Raw genomic sequence first — 14329 nt, forward strand, 5'->3', positions numbered from 1 at the left:
ATGTCGCCAGACGCTGAACACTAGCACCAGACATTAGAGCTGTTGTTTGGCGCTAGAGTTGGGAATTCCCTTTCGTTCTTCATTTTCGCTACTGCTGCTCTTCATTTCGAAAATTTGCCGCGGAACTTCGTTTCACTCGTTCTTGCTCCTTTCTCAACCAAATTTGCTCAATCAAAGCTTTATTCATCTAATTTCCCGATCTATGTAAGTTTTCTTCAAACTCACCCCGGTTTTTGATGAATTTGTCATTCTTGTTCACGAGTTTTTGAAAAAATCAAACCTTAAAATGCGTAATTCGCTTTGTTTGATAAATTTTATGCCATGAAATTGCTTAATTATGTTTGTATATTGCTCGTTTCTCAACCTTCCTTGCCCAATGATGTAAAGAGATGGCTTCTCAAGAAACCTTCGAAGGACATAAAGAAAGATCAAAGTAAAACCAATGTGAAGAATCGTCTAGGTGAAAAAGTGATTCATGTTAAGGAATTCTTGGGTGAAAAGATTGAATTCAAAACACCTATGATGCCTAAGAAGAAGAACTCTACAAAGGATAAAGGGAAAAGAAAAGCTGACACTTTAGAGAAGTAGGTTTGGGTGGAGAAGAAACATGGAGTCCTAGCTAAGGGAGAAACTATTTACTCCAAAATTGAATGTATGTCCTCTAAAGGATTCCTACTAGCTAAAGCCATGGAAGATGAAGATGTTGCAGATAAAAATTAGAAAAGAGCAAAGAAAGAGAAGAAAGATTGAAGCATTTTTTAACTTCTAATTTGTTAGACTTAGAATTAAATTTAGAGTTAATTTGTTTTATTAAGCCTTTATTTATATTCCATCAATAATGTAATTTTTATTTTATTTAATTAATGAAATTTCATCTTTTTAATTAAATCAACTTCTTTTAATTTAATTTTTTAAAGCAATGAAAACAGAAAATTTTTATTTTCCAGAAATTTTTCGAGTACGGAAGTCGAAAATTTTCCGAAAAACACCAAATTATGCCCAGGTACTCTCAGATAAGTGGCGACGCTCATTTATGGCTGGTGCTGGCTGCTGCCGGCTGTCAGCCGGTGACATGCTTTTTTCTGTGACGCTGATGTTCCGTCGAACTTCTGTCAAATTCCTTTTTATATCTGGGATGCGAGGTTTGCAAAAATAAAAGTGGCCGCACCAGTGAAGTGTTGCCTACGTATCATTTCTCAAGGAATCAGGCCAAACGTAGCTCTCTTGAATACCCTACTCAAGTAATTATGGGTATTACTTTTTAAGATGGTCAAGATTTGTCATGTTCGAGAACTCATTGCCATCCATATCAGTAAATTTCGCTGCACCTCCTGGTAGGATTATTTTGACAATATAGGGTCCGGACCAATTAGGCCTAAATTTTCCCATTGGATCCAAAACATTTTTCCTTAAATCTTTTAATACCAAATCTCTTACTTTGATGTTTCTTGTCTTGACCTTCTTATTAAAGTGCCTAGCCATACGAGTATGATAGCATTGGGTATGATGTAGCGCTTCTATTCTCTTTTCATCGAGTAGAATTAGCTCTTCATATCTTGCTCTAGTCCATTCGACTTCATCAAGTTTACTTTCTAATGCGATGCGTAGAGATGGTATCTCTAGCTCTACAGGTTGTTTGACATCCATTCCATAAACCAAAGAGAATGGCGTATTTCCTTTCAATATGCGAATTATCGTGCGATAACCCCAAAGTGTGAAATGGAGTTTGTCAGGCCAATCATTGTAATTTTCTATCATTTTCTTGATGATAGTCTTTAGATTTTTTTAGCTGCTTCAGCTGCTCCATTTGCTTGAGGTCTATAAGGAGAAGAATGATGGTGTTGAATGCCATATTTTTGTAACAATTCTTCACACTCAGCTTGAAAGTGAGTTCCATTGTCACTTATCATTTCATGTGGGACTCCGTATCGACAAATGATATTCCTTTTGATAAAGAGTGCTACATGTTTTGGAGTAATTTTAGCATATGATAGTGCTTCAACCCACTTTGTGAAGTAATCAATTGCTACTAGGATGTATTCATGACCTCCTGTCCCAGGAGGGGTAATTTTACCAATAATATCAATCCCCCATGTGGAGAATGGCCATGGTGAAGTGTAGGTATAAAGTAGAGATGGAGGAACATGTTGTAAATTGGCATAGATCTGGCATTTTGGGCATCTTTTTACATATTGATGACAGTCCCTTTTCATGGTAGTCCAATAGAATCCTTCTCGCATTATCTTTTGGACTTGCATTTTGCCATTAACATGGGTTTCACAAATGCCTTCGTGGACAAATACCTTAGCTAGTAGGCATCCTTTAGAGGACCTACATTCAATCTTCGAGTAGATAGTTTCCCCTTCGGCTAGGACTCCATGCTTCTTTTCAACCCAGACTTTTTTATCTGAGGTGTCAGCTTTCCTTTTTTTGTTATCTTTTGTAGTACTTTTCTTCCTATGCATTGCAGGTGTTTTGAATTCAACTCTTTCACCTAAGAGTTCCTTGGCGGGAATCACCCTGTCACCTAGACGACTCTTCACGTCAGTTTTACCCTGATTTTTCTTCGAGTCCTTTGAAGGTTTCTTCAGCAACCACTTCTTCACATCATTGGGCAAGGAAGGAGGAACCTTTTGGGTAATTACTTCCCATGAAGGTCTAGCACTCCAATAAGCATAAAATCTGTCTACTTCCTGAGAGACAGGGTACTCGTAGGGAGGACGAAGATCCCCGGAAGGAATATTCTGAAGCAATCCGTATTGTTTTTTTACCCTGCAGGGATAGTAATAAGTCATACGAGACAAACTTGGAAGACGGCAGAAAGGTTGCTTGTTGACACCAACCATCCTTTCTATTTTCCACCACGGGATGACCCACTTGATAGAAAAATTGCGAGATTCGAATACACTTCTCCACTCATGGCGCCCAATTTTAGTGAAGCGTTTCTTCCTCCTCACGAAGAAATTTGGAGTATACTTCTCAATGTTATCCGGAGGGCTAATTAATTCTAGCCTTTCCATTAGCCACATCTGTAAAAAAATTGCAATGCAAATAAATTATTATTACTATACAAAAATATATTTTTTGATTTCAGTAATTAAAAATATTATTTTTCTACCTGTAATAAAATTGGAGAGCCTCGAAAAGGTGCTTTTGGGTTCCTTTTCAATTCATCAAGACTAATCATATTCTCTCCAACTATTAATGGCATTGGATTTCTACCTGATTCAATTTGTTCTAGTACGATTGTTATAATTGATTGACCCTCATTATTTTTACCACTACTAAGAAAAAATTGATTAAGCATGCAAAATAAGAAAGCCCTTCTTCTATAAATATGAAAAGATTCAGAAAGAGGTTTATCAAAATAATGGCGAGCAAATTCTTTCAAATTAACTATGTTGCCATCTACTATTTTTGATAAATCCCTTTCTTTTAAATTGAAGAAGCGTTCAAAATCCTTGTAATAATATGCATCTACTCTAGGGATTACTATGAGGTCTATTGCAGGAAAACCTAAAATATCACCAAATTCTTCCGGCAAAGGGCTAATTTCATCATACCCTATTCTAAAGCAATGAGTATCAACATTCCAATATTCTAGTGCGGTATGAATGAAATCTAAGTCAAGATTTACCCCTTTAACACCATAAATTCCCGCCAAGTGAAACAAGTCTAATTCTTTTTTTCTTTAGCATTAAGAGGTCGACACCATTCATGCGTGTATTGGGTGAAAGTTTTGGTGACTAGAGACATAATATTATTTTTCTAAGGCCAAGTATTATTTTATTTGCTGAAATTATGAAAAGAATCGGCTGGGCAGGGGGCTATTTGTGCACGAATTACGAGTAGTTTTAATTGGGTAAAATACGAAGACAGCGCTAATTGGCGTCAGAAGCCGCGATTGGTGCAAGACGCCAAAGCTTGGCGCTACATCCAATTGCGTGGCGCCAGTCGGCGCCAATCTGCCACATCATGCGCGCTTTCTAAAATCGCGTTTTTACCTTAATTTGAGTCGACTAATGAGTTTACGGCTCCGTTATCTTTTCTAAACATCTTTTTATTCTTCTTTTAATTAATATAGCTATTATATTATTATATTATTCTTTTTTGGATTTTATTTAGATTAATTTCCGAAGTTTTTTATAAACACAAGCTTTTATTTGACTTTTCCTTTTTTCATTTTTCTTTTTGGGGGAGAAAGTCGGATACGCTCCATCAATAATAAAAATGTTGAAAATTTTGAACAAAATTACTTGTCACGCTTTTCTTGCACATAATAATATAAATAAATAAAAAATAAAATAAAAATAAAAAAATAAACATGATAAATAAAATAAACTCATAATAAGTATGTATATACAAAATATGTCTAAAATTAGTGAGTCTAAGGCAAAGTTCTATACAAATTCAAAATAATAAATCACAAGAACAAACTACGGCGCCGGGGGACGTACACCCATCATATCGTAAAACAGCGCCGTACGTGGAGTCACCTCTCCACCAACTCCAGCTCCAGCTCCAGCTCCAGTCTCCGTAGGAGGAGGAAAGCTCAACGTAGGTCCACTCCACCCGAGACCAACTTGAGGCTGAGGCTGCGGAGGCTGATGCGATGACGAGCCCACCTCGTATATCCCACCACCTCTAAAAGACGAGGTAGCCTCTCCCTGGCCTACCGGCGCAGCATGTGCACCCTCATAGGAAGAACCCAAGCCCTCCGCCACATCAGCACGGGCAGCCTCAGAGCAACCGCCTCTACCCCCTGACGTAGTGCGGCGACATCTCGAGCTAGACCTCGCTGGATCCCTCCGCACCTCAGGCCTCGTGCGGGTGTGAGAAGCAATAGGCTGACCCTTCAAAAAGAATTTAATCAGAAACAAGGCAAAATCGAAACAGAAATGCAAAAACATATGAAAGGAAGACTAACTCCTGGACGGCGTCGTCCCGACGGCAGGTAGCCGCATTCCTCATCTGGACGAGCTGGCTCCGGAAGGCATCTATACATCATGCCATCGCCGAAACCACCTCGCGCGAAAACTATCAAGGAAATAAGTTAGTAAATATGCATAATATATATGGACAAAAATTGCAAATAACTAAGCTTACTCGAGTCTGGCGGCGAGGAATCGACCGCTCTACGAAGCGCTCGTCCTCGGGAGCCGGAGGAATCATCTCCTCAATCGGCCCGTATGTCCCCTGGTAATGGATGGAAAGGGGCTACTTAACGGAAAGTAAAACCTGAAAAATCAAGCAGCATCATCCTGATAAAGCAAAAAAAACCAAGTCAGTAAAGCATTACTTGGGGGCTACTTAACGGAAAGTAAAACCTAAAAAATCTTACCCTCACATCCTCAGCCGGTACAGGGGCTGGAGCTAACAACGGCAATAACTCCTTAGCATAGCACCGCACGGGGATCGCGTAAGACAGCCAAGGGGTGCCAGCTCCCTCAGACATGCTCAACAACCTCGCGGCGTCGAACATGTGACGTGGTGGAGAAGAAGGAACGACAAAAACATCGGAGGAATGTTGTCTAGCAACCCTTTCTCCCAGGTACGCGATCGCTCCATAAGTCCCCAGGAAACAACGACGCTCAACAGAGTACTGTACGGCTAACCAAGGAACTACCAAGCCGACCCACGGCTGGTACACCACCTCAGGCCTCTGCAAAGAGCATCAATCAGGCGAGAGTTTACCTAAAGCATCACAAAGAGGCAAATAAGAAGAAATCGTACCGCGATAATCCAGTCGCGGACATATGTAGTGGACATCCCCACGCGACGGCTGCCCCAAGAAGCACTCACAGGAAATTCTTGCGGCGACGGTCTCGCCGGCGCAGCAGAGGGGAAGTACTCGTAGAACCAGAACAACACGGATTTAAAATTATAAGCAAGTGCTAACTAAAATGTAGAGCTAAACTTTATTGGGAATAATGTTTACCTCTACGACCCTCCAAAAGGCGGACAAAGCAACATTCGTCCCAAAGGACCGGTGTCGACACGAGTCCCTCAGTGCACGAATGAAGTCAGCGTAGGCCAAGCTGGCCCAATCATAAGTCCCGATCTAGTGTAGATCGCGGACAGCAGGAAGGTAGTAAAGCAACGCCCTACTACCCTTGTCAGGGGATAACGTCCCTGACAACAACATCAGCGCAAAGATGCGCACCCGCTGCTCTTGGGTGGTCGCATCGTCATCGAAAGCTGCTGCCAGCGTCGAGCGGCGAATCCCCCTCAGTTCAGCCCCGAATGGTGATCGGCCCCAACAACTCCTCGACCTCGGGAGAAAAGACGTTGATTCCACTGTCAAACGGTAGTGACACAAAGCTGAACTCCAGTCCCGTGATGAGACTAAAGTTTGTAGGAGTGACCATCATCTCACCCCAGGGGAAGTGGAAAGTGTTGGTCGTGTTCTAGAAGAACTCCACCAAAGCACGCACTACGTGGTGACCCCCGCTGGAGGCAACCATCGCCTCGGAGGTCTCAAACAAAGCAGCAAGTCCGCAAGACTCCCATAAGAGTCTCGTCTCAAGGTCCCTGGCGATGTACATCTTATACAAATCGCCCAAGCCATCACTGCCGGAACTGTGATAGCGCGTCCTCCCGACCGTGATACCCCGTCTCACCCTCTCAGAAATGTGGTGGACGGGGGCAAAGAACAGGGTCCGCTCATGCTCTACGGGCTCATGCTCTACGGGCAGTGACACAAAGTTGGACCTCTTAAGGTCGTGAAGAACAATGTAAGCCGGATGGTGTAGCGTCGTCCTCTACGGGCTCATGCTCCCCTCGAGTGTTTCGGGACCGTGAACCAGAGCCTCGATGTCTAGCCATAAATTAAGGTTCTATAATATCTAAGGTTTGCCTAGCCGCATGATACTATGTTCGCAAAAAAAAAACATCAAATACTAAAACAGAGCACAAATTCAAATTGAGCATATACGGCATTTTTAAAGCAATAAAACAATTTCTTGCAATACTATAGTAATTATTGTGACAAATTGGAAAAGAATTTCTAGCAAAAACATCAAGAACGGGTTACATTATTCTTCACGACCTTAAGAGGTCCAACAATGGCAAATTGCTCATTTCTTCACCAAATTGAGTCAAACAAGTTTCAAATTACTCCCAAGGAAATATATAAACATAATCAAGCAATTTCATGGCATAAAGTTTGATAAAAAAATTTAATTAAGCATTCTAAATTTCAAAATTACATGAAATTCGTGAATAAACATGTCAAAAATTCATAAAAAAACTGATGTGAGTTTGAAGAAAACTTACATAAATTGGGAAAATGGATGAAAGAAGCTTTAATTTGCAACAAATTTGAGTGAATTTGGTTGAGAAACGAGCAAGAATGAAGCAAATGAAATTTTCCGGTTTTTCGTGCAAACACGGCGAAGCAAAACAGCGAAAATGAAGAAGAAAAACGCCCTACGCTTTGGCGTCAAAAATTAGGCTTGGCGCTAAGGCTGTTTGTGTGGCACTGATGGTTTTTCAGCGGCGCCAGAATACTCAGCCACTCACTAGGGTTGTTCTACCTTTTTGCAATATATTTTGGGTTCCTTGGTACGCCAGTTAGCCCATCTAAGCAATTTGACACGATTTTTAGTAATCGGATTGATTGCACAAAGTGATCGACCTGATGAAAGATCGTCTCACTTAGCTTAAAGCTCCTAAGAATTGGCTCATTAACAAAAGGCATCGACATACTAGTTCATAAACTGAGGGTAATTTCAAGCGAAGTTGTACTCGACCATGTTCCCTTAGCGTGGAAGATGTTCATAATGTGGATGAGGATTGTTTCAAGCGAAATAATCTTCGATAATATTCCCTTGGACGTGGAATATTATCAATGCGGATGTGGATTGTTTCAAGCGAAACAATCTTCGATGGTATTCCCTTGGACGTGAAATATTATCATAGCGGGAGAGGATCGTTTCAGGCGAAGCAGTCTTCTATATTGGGAACAGTTATAAGCGTAGCAGTTTTCAAGAGGGATGGCATTCTCTTGGCAGGAGGTCATCAAAACAACAGTAAAGCAACAATAAATTGGTTACTTGCAGAGACATGTGCTAGACGGTGCAAGATACGCGTTTCTTAACTCTTTTATTTGTTTAACTAACGCTAGTTTGTAGGTATCGGCATTACAAGGATGATTTAGGGTCGCAGAACGTTCTGAATCATTCTCCGTCCCTATCGATACTTTGACTTTTGTAGACACCCATTTGTGTCTCCCCAAAACCAAACCCAGTGATGAGTACCTTTCGCGTCGAATCATGATCGAATGAAGTGAAAGTGTGGAAGGTCTAGTGTTGCGGATAGTTTTAATTTCTTTTTTCTTCTCTTTGTTTTTGAAAACTTATTTAAAAAAGATAGCCAATCCAGTTTGGTTGGTCCATGATATGGGTCTAATAGTAGTGTAGTTGGATGAGGCTTGACAAGAGCTTTCCAACGATATATTATAAGCCCAATTTCGATGAATATTGAGGAAGTTATGGCCAATTTACTAAGCTAGGCCCGTTTTGAGCCTTGTACGCGGCCCAATGATCTAGAGGAGGGCCTAATATAGATTTGTTATTCCTAATGAAATTAGGAATGGTTTTTAGTCTTTTAGATTCTTCTAGAAGATTCTTTTCATTCCTAATTCATTTAGCATTGATAAATTGACTTTTGCTGACTTTTCAGAGTTTTAATTAAAATCAAAGAGCATTTTTGAAGGAAATACGATTTTATCCTCCTGTATAACAATTTTTATCTAATTTTAGGAAAACGCGTAAATTTCCAGGTCAGCACCAAACTCTAGCTGTAGCGCCAGGCGCCAGGGTTAGCGCCTGGTGCCAATGGCCAGCGTTGGCGCCAACGTTGTTTTTCATGCGCCGGACTCTGTTTTGATAATTTTATCTTTTTGGCTGATTTTCTTTATAAATAACGTCGTAAAAACTCCGTTTTCATTCACCTACAACCAGTTTTAACCAGAATTCAACTATAACCAGTTTTCATTCGCAATCATAAATTCTTTCTCATTCTCTTCAATAATCATTCACCATCTCTCTCTCTCTTTTTCTAAACTAGCTTTTTACATACAAAATTCCGCATTCTCAAGATCTAGAAACACCTAGCCATATTCGAAGTTTGGTCCCAAATCTATATATTCACCTTCGCCCTATACGTGAAAGGTTTAATTTATGAGGGTTTGGTCCCAAATCTATATTTCAATTATTTAATTTAATTGTTTTTTTTATTATTTTCCTTGAAGTTACTAACGTATGTATTTTATTATTAGAAAGAGGTACGAGACATCCAAGTAAGTGCGTTAATGGTTTTTTATTGATATCATGATGTAGAAATCATGTTTAGATTGTTATTTTGATTCCTAGTATCATTTCTAGGGTAAATTTAATATCAAATATGATTAAAAGTATGATGCTTCCTATGTTCTTCCTAATATTTATGATTGTTAGTATCATGTTAGGGTTAAAGATTTGATTTTTATTGTTTAGTGACATGCTAGGGTTTGTTTTTAATCTTGTTAGTATCATGCCTAGGATCTTGCTATGCTTTAGCATGATTATTATTATTATGTTTATTGTTATTATGATTATTATTTTTAGTATGATTGTTATAATAATGATTATTTTTAATTATGATTGTGATGATTATAAGTTTATTATTATTATTATTATTATTATTATTATTATTATTATTAGTATTAGTATTATTATTATTATTATTATTATTATTATTATTATTATTATTATTATTATTATTATTATTATTATTATTATTATTATTATTATTATTATGTTGCTTGATATATTTTTATTGCTTGATCACGCCTTTTATGCAGGTTTAATGGGAATTGGTACTTGTAATCACGCTTAATAATATAATTAATAATCTTGTTAGGTTTAATTTGATTATATTTCAAGTGATCATCAATAATAGTTTTGTTTGTGCATTAAATTCAACCAACATAGATAAACAGGTTTAGGGTTAGTCCTATTGATTGTATGTTAATCAAAAGGCGCACATGAATACGATCAGAATAAAGTAGAGGCCTATTATTAGGGCAGGTTCAATCTCTTTTAGGTTGGATTTGTACCTTCATCCCCGAACCCTTACTTGGTTCAAGACCTTATGGAGTTGACGATCTCTTGGATCGTTAAGGGGTGTAACCTTCACCCTGTGAACGGTTTACAAGTTCCTAAAACTTGTTGACGACTCTTTTGCTCTATCTTCTTCCCTTTTGGACGCCACCGTACTTTAGTGTATGATCACAGTCGGGTTCAAGCTAGGGGATTAACACTTGAAATTATTCCCTACACCTGTTAAGTTCAAAAGTGGTCTCACTTTTCTAAAAAAAGAGACTGCCTAAGTAAGATAGGCGGTCTCAGTTTTCAAAAAATAGAGACTGCTTTTCTAATAAAGGCAGTCTTAATTTCCTCAAAATTGAGACCGCTTTTCTTAAAGAGACGGTCTTAGCTTTCTCATTCTAGAGACCGCTTTTAATAAAGCAGTCTCTTTGCCAAAGAGACCGCTGCGCTAGAAACCGCCTCCAAGGCAGTCTCTTTGGCCAGTTTCGACGGGTCTCTTTGGCTAATTTTGTAGTAGTGACCCTTAATACTCATTATTGTTTCAAAAGCTCTTAGATGAAAATAAGGGTTTTTAGATGCCTTGAATTTCGGGATGTCATTGACATTGAACTTCTGCGGAAGAAGCTCCTTGTCCACCGAGACCCCTTGTGAACTGATGCCCTGAAACTTGTAGTCTCTAGATAGCTTGCTCTAGCTTTCTTGCATGAGGTCCATTTGTTGTTGCTTCACAGGATCATTAATTTAAAGGGTTAAAGTCTTCAACACTTCAGTTATGTCATTCAATTGATTCCTGAGTTCATTGACTTCTTCCTGAGTTGCTACTACGTTGTTAGCTTTCCTTTTTCGTGTGATTGGTTTCTCAAAACGTTGTACTTGAGTGAAAAGGTTGTCTTTGACCAAACACCCTTCTTTTCTTGACCATGCGATGTAAATTAAACCATTTATTTTAATGACTTGACTCAAACTGACTTTGACTTTACGGGTTTATAAAGAAAAAATAAAACTAAGGTGTATATTTTTGGGATCAAGTATATGGTTCAAACAAGTGGTTTAATTGGAGGATTAATATACTACTTACCCCCCTAAAAATGACGGAAAACACGCACAAACAAGACTCTATTAGACATGGTCAAAGTGTACATACATATTAGTGTGTGCTTTATATTGTGAGTGCAAGTGACATGCTTTGACTCTTGTGTAAGACCATGGGACTTAGTGCCTAGACTCAATTAAGGACTTAACAAGAGTTTTATTATTAGCAAAATAATCGTTTTGATTAATAAACTGTTTAATTGGACACATAGTGATGACTCGAGCAATATACCAAACTGTCGCCAGAGCAACAGGACTGTCGCCACACTTTGCAGTGTAGCGCCACACGGCAGAGCTCTCGCCAGGTGCTGCACAACACAATGTGGTGGTGCAGCCCAAATCCCGGCGCCATTGGTGGAACGTTGATATGGGACAACTCTTAGTATTATTACTCTTCAGGATATGCCTAAAGTCGTACTAAGTTAATTATGATAATATTAGACTTTAATTACTCAAATTAATTAATTAAATAATTAGGAAAATTCCTTTTAGTCATTAATCAGTTTATTTTGTCTTAAACACAAGTTAAACAAACGGTTGGGAAAAACACATAGAGTATGCACAACAAATAATGCACAATTAGTCAAGTAGGCATAATATGATGCAATGAGTTTCCTAACCATGGCTCTAGCTCTCTAAAGTTCGGGATATGGGTTAGTCAAAGAGGGTCCATGGTTAATTGTCCAGATGCACCGCACGTAAGCCTTACATTTTGAATGGTTTGCGCGAGTGGAAGCGACACCGCGAGTTAAAAATTCGCGTCCATGGTTTGGTGAATTCAACATTCTTGGATGTACTCTTTGTTGAACAGAGTGTTCAATCAGGTAGATGGAGCATGAATTCCCAGAGGGTTATGTCCATATGTAGAACACATATGGGTTTCAGAATAGTGAGAAAAACTCAATAAGGAAGTAGGATCGAGCAAACATTGCTAAAAACTGGTCAAAATTAGAACGCATATTTCTTGCTTGGTATTGGAAGAACTTGGCGCCAGCGAACAGAGGTCGTCGCCGCAATTTGGCTCTGGCGCCTGGAGACATGAGCGTCGCCTGGCACCAGAGTCAAATTGTTGGCGACAGACTCTGTTTCTGACGCTAGTTCCTACATGCCTCGGCAGCTTTCTGTGCTCGATAAAATTTTCAAGTTTCGTGCAGCATTATTTTGATCTTGGTTGTGAAAGATATTCCTCAAATTTCCTACGTGTAAAAATCCTTTGTTTTTAACTCATTACGGATAGTCTTTCCAATGAGATCTTTTTTTATGAATATGACAATAATGTTAATCAAAATTACGCACATGAAATACTTAGAACTTTTCGAGTCTCATCCACTAATTCTAAATCATTGCCAAAATCAATTTTAGGAAATAAAATAGAAATCCTTCCCAGTGGAGTTGCCAAAAACTGTAGGGAATATTTCAAGCATCACCCTAAACTTGAACCCCACTGTGATCATACACTAAAGTACGGTGGCGTCCAAAGGGAAAGAAGACAGAACAAAAGAGTCGCCAACAAGTTTTAGGAACTTGTAAACCGTTCACGAGGTTAAGGTTACACCCCTTAACGATCCATGAGATGGTCAACTCCAAAAGGTTTGGAACCATGACTGGTAGTTAGGGGATGAAGGTACAAATCCAACCTAAAATAGATTGAACCTGCCCTAATAATAGGCCTCTACTTTATTCTTCTCATATTCATGTGCATTTTCTGACTAACATGCAATTAATAGGTTTACCCTAAACCTTTTTATTTATGTTGGTTGAATATTAATGCACAAATAAAACTATTATTGGCGATCACTTGAATTATAATCAAATTAACCTTAAACAAGATTATTAATTACCTTATTAAGCGTGATTACAAATACCAATTCCCTTTAAACATGCATAAAAGGCTGGATCAAGCAATAACAACAAATAGATATCAAGCAACATAATATTTATAACAATTATAATCATATTCAAAATCATAATCTTGTTAAAGCATAATAAAAGCAAGATCCTAGGCATGATACTAACAAGATTACTAACAAACCCTAGCATGTCACTAACATGATACTAACATGAATATTAGGAAAAGAATAGGAAGCATCGTAGAAATCACAATTGTCGTATTTGATATTAGAAATTATAACTATTACCCTAAACATGATTCTAGGAAGATCAAAACATCCTAAACATGATACTAGGAATCATAAATATAATCTAAACATGATTTCTATATCATAATAACAATAAAATTAATTAAAGCACTTACTTGGATGCCTCGTATCTCTTTCTAATAACAAAGTACACGCGTTAGTAACTTCAAGGAAAATATAAAATCAAAGAAATAAATTAAATAAAAATAGATATTTGGGACCAAACCCTCAGAAATTAATACCTTTCACGTCTAAGACGAATGCAACTTCGAACAATGCTAGGTGTTTTTTGATCTTGTGAATGCAGAATTTTGTATGCAAAAGGCTAGTTTAGAAAAGAGAGAGAGAGAGAGAGAGAGAGAGAGAGAGATCAAGAGATTCTTGATGAGAGTTGCTGATGGAAAACGAAGGTTTTAGGAGGCTATATAAAGAGAAAATCAGCCGGATATGATAAAAAAACGAATCAGAGTTTCGAAAAGAATACAACATGACCGCAGCGCCAAACACGCGCATGTCACCAAACACTAGAGTGCAACGCCAAACGCCAGGTATGGTGCCAGACGCTGGAAATAAATTTCTACGTGTTTTCTTATTTTGATAAAATTTAGCCGTACGAGAGGGCAAAAACATATTTTCCTTAAAAAAACTTCTTTTATTCTGATTAAAACTCTTAAAAGTCAACTAAAGTCAATTTATCAATGCTAATTAAATTAGGATTCAAAAGAACCTTCTAAAAGAATCTAGAAGACTATAATAAATTCTAATTGCATTAGGAATAATAAATCAATATTAGGCCTCCTCTAGATCATTGGGCCGCATATAAAGATCCAATTGGGCCTAGTTTAGTAATTTGGCCATAACTTCCTCATTATTAATCTGAATTGGGCTTATAATATATCGTTGGAAAGCTCTTTTCGAACCCGACCCAAATACACTATTATTGGACCCTTGACATGGACCAAACCAAAATGGATTGGCTGTTTTCTTAAAATAGGTTTTTAAAAATGG

The sequence above is a fragment of the Chenopodium quinoa genome, unplaced genomic scaffold (assembly GCF_001683475.1).
Source record: "Chenopodium quinoa cultivar QQ74 unplaced genomic scaffold, ASM168347v1, whole genome shotgun sequence".
Taxonomy (NCBI): domain Eukaryota; kingdom Viridiplantae; phylum Streptophyta; class Magnoliopsida; order Caryophyllales; family Amaranthaceae; genus Chenopodium; species Chenopodium quinoa.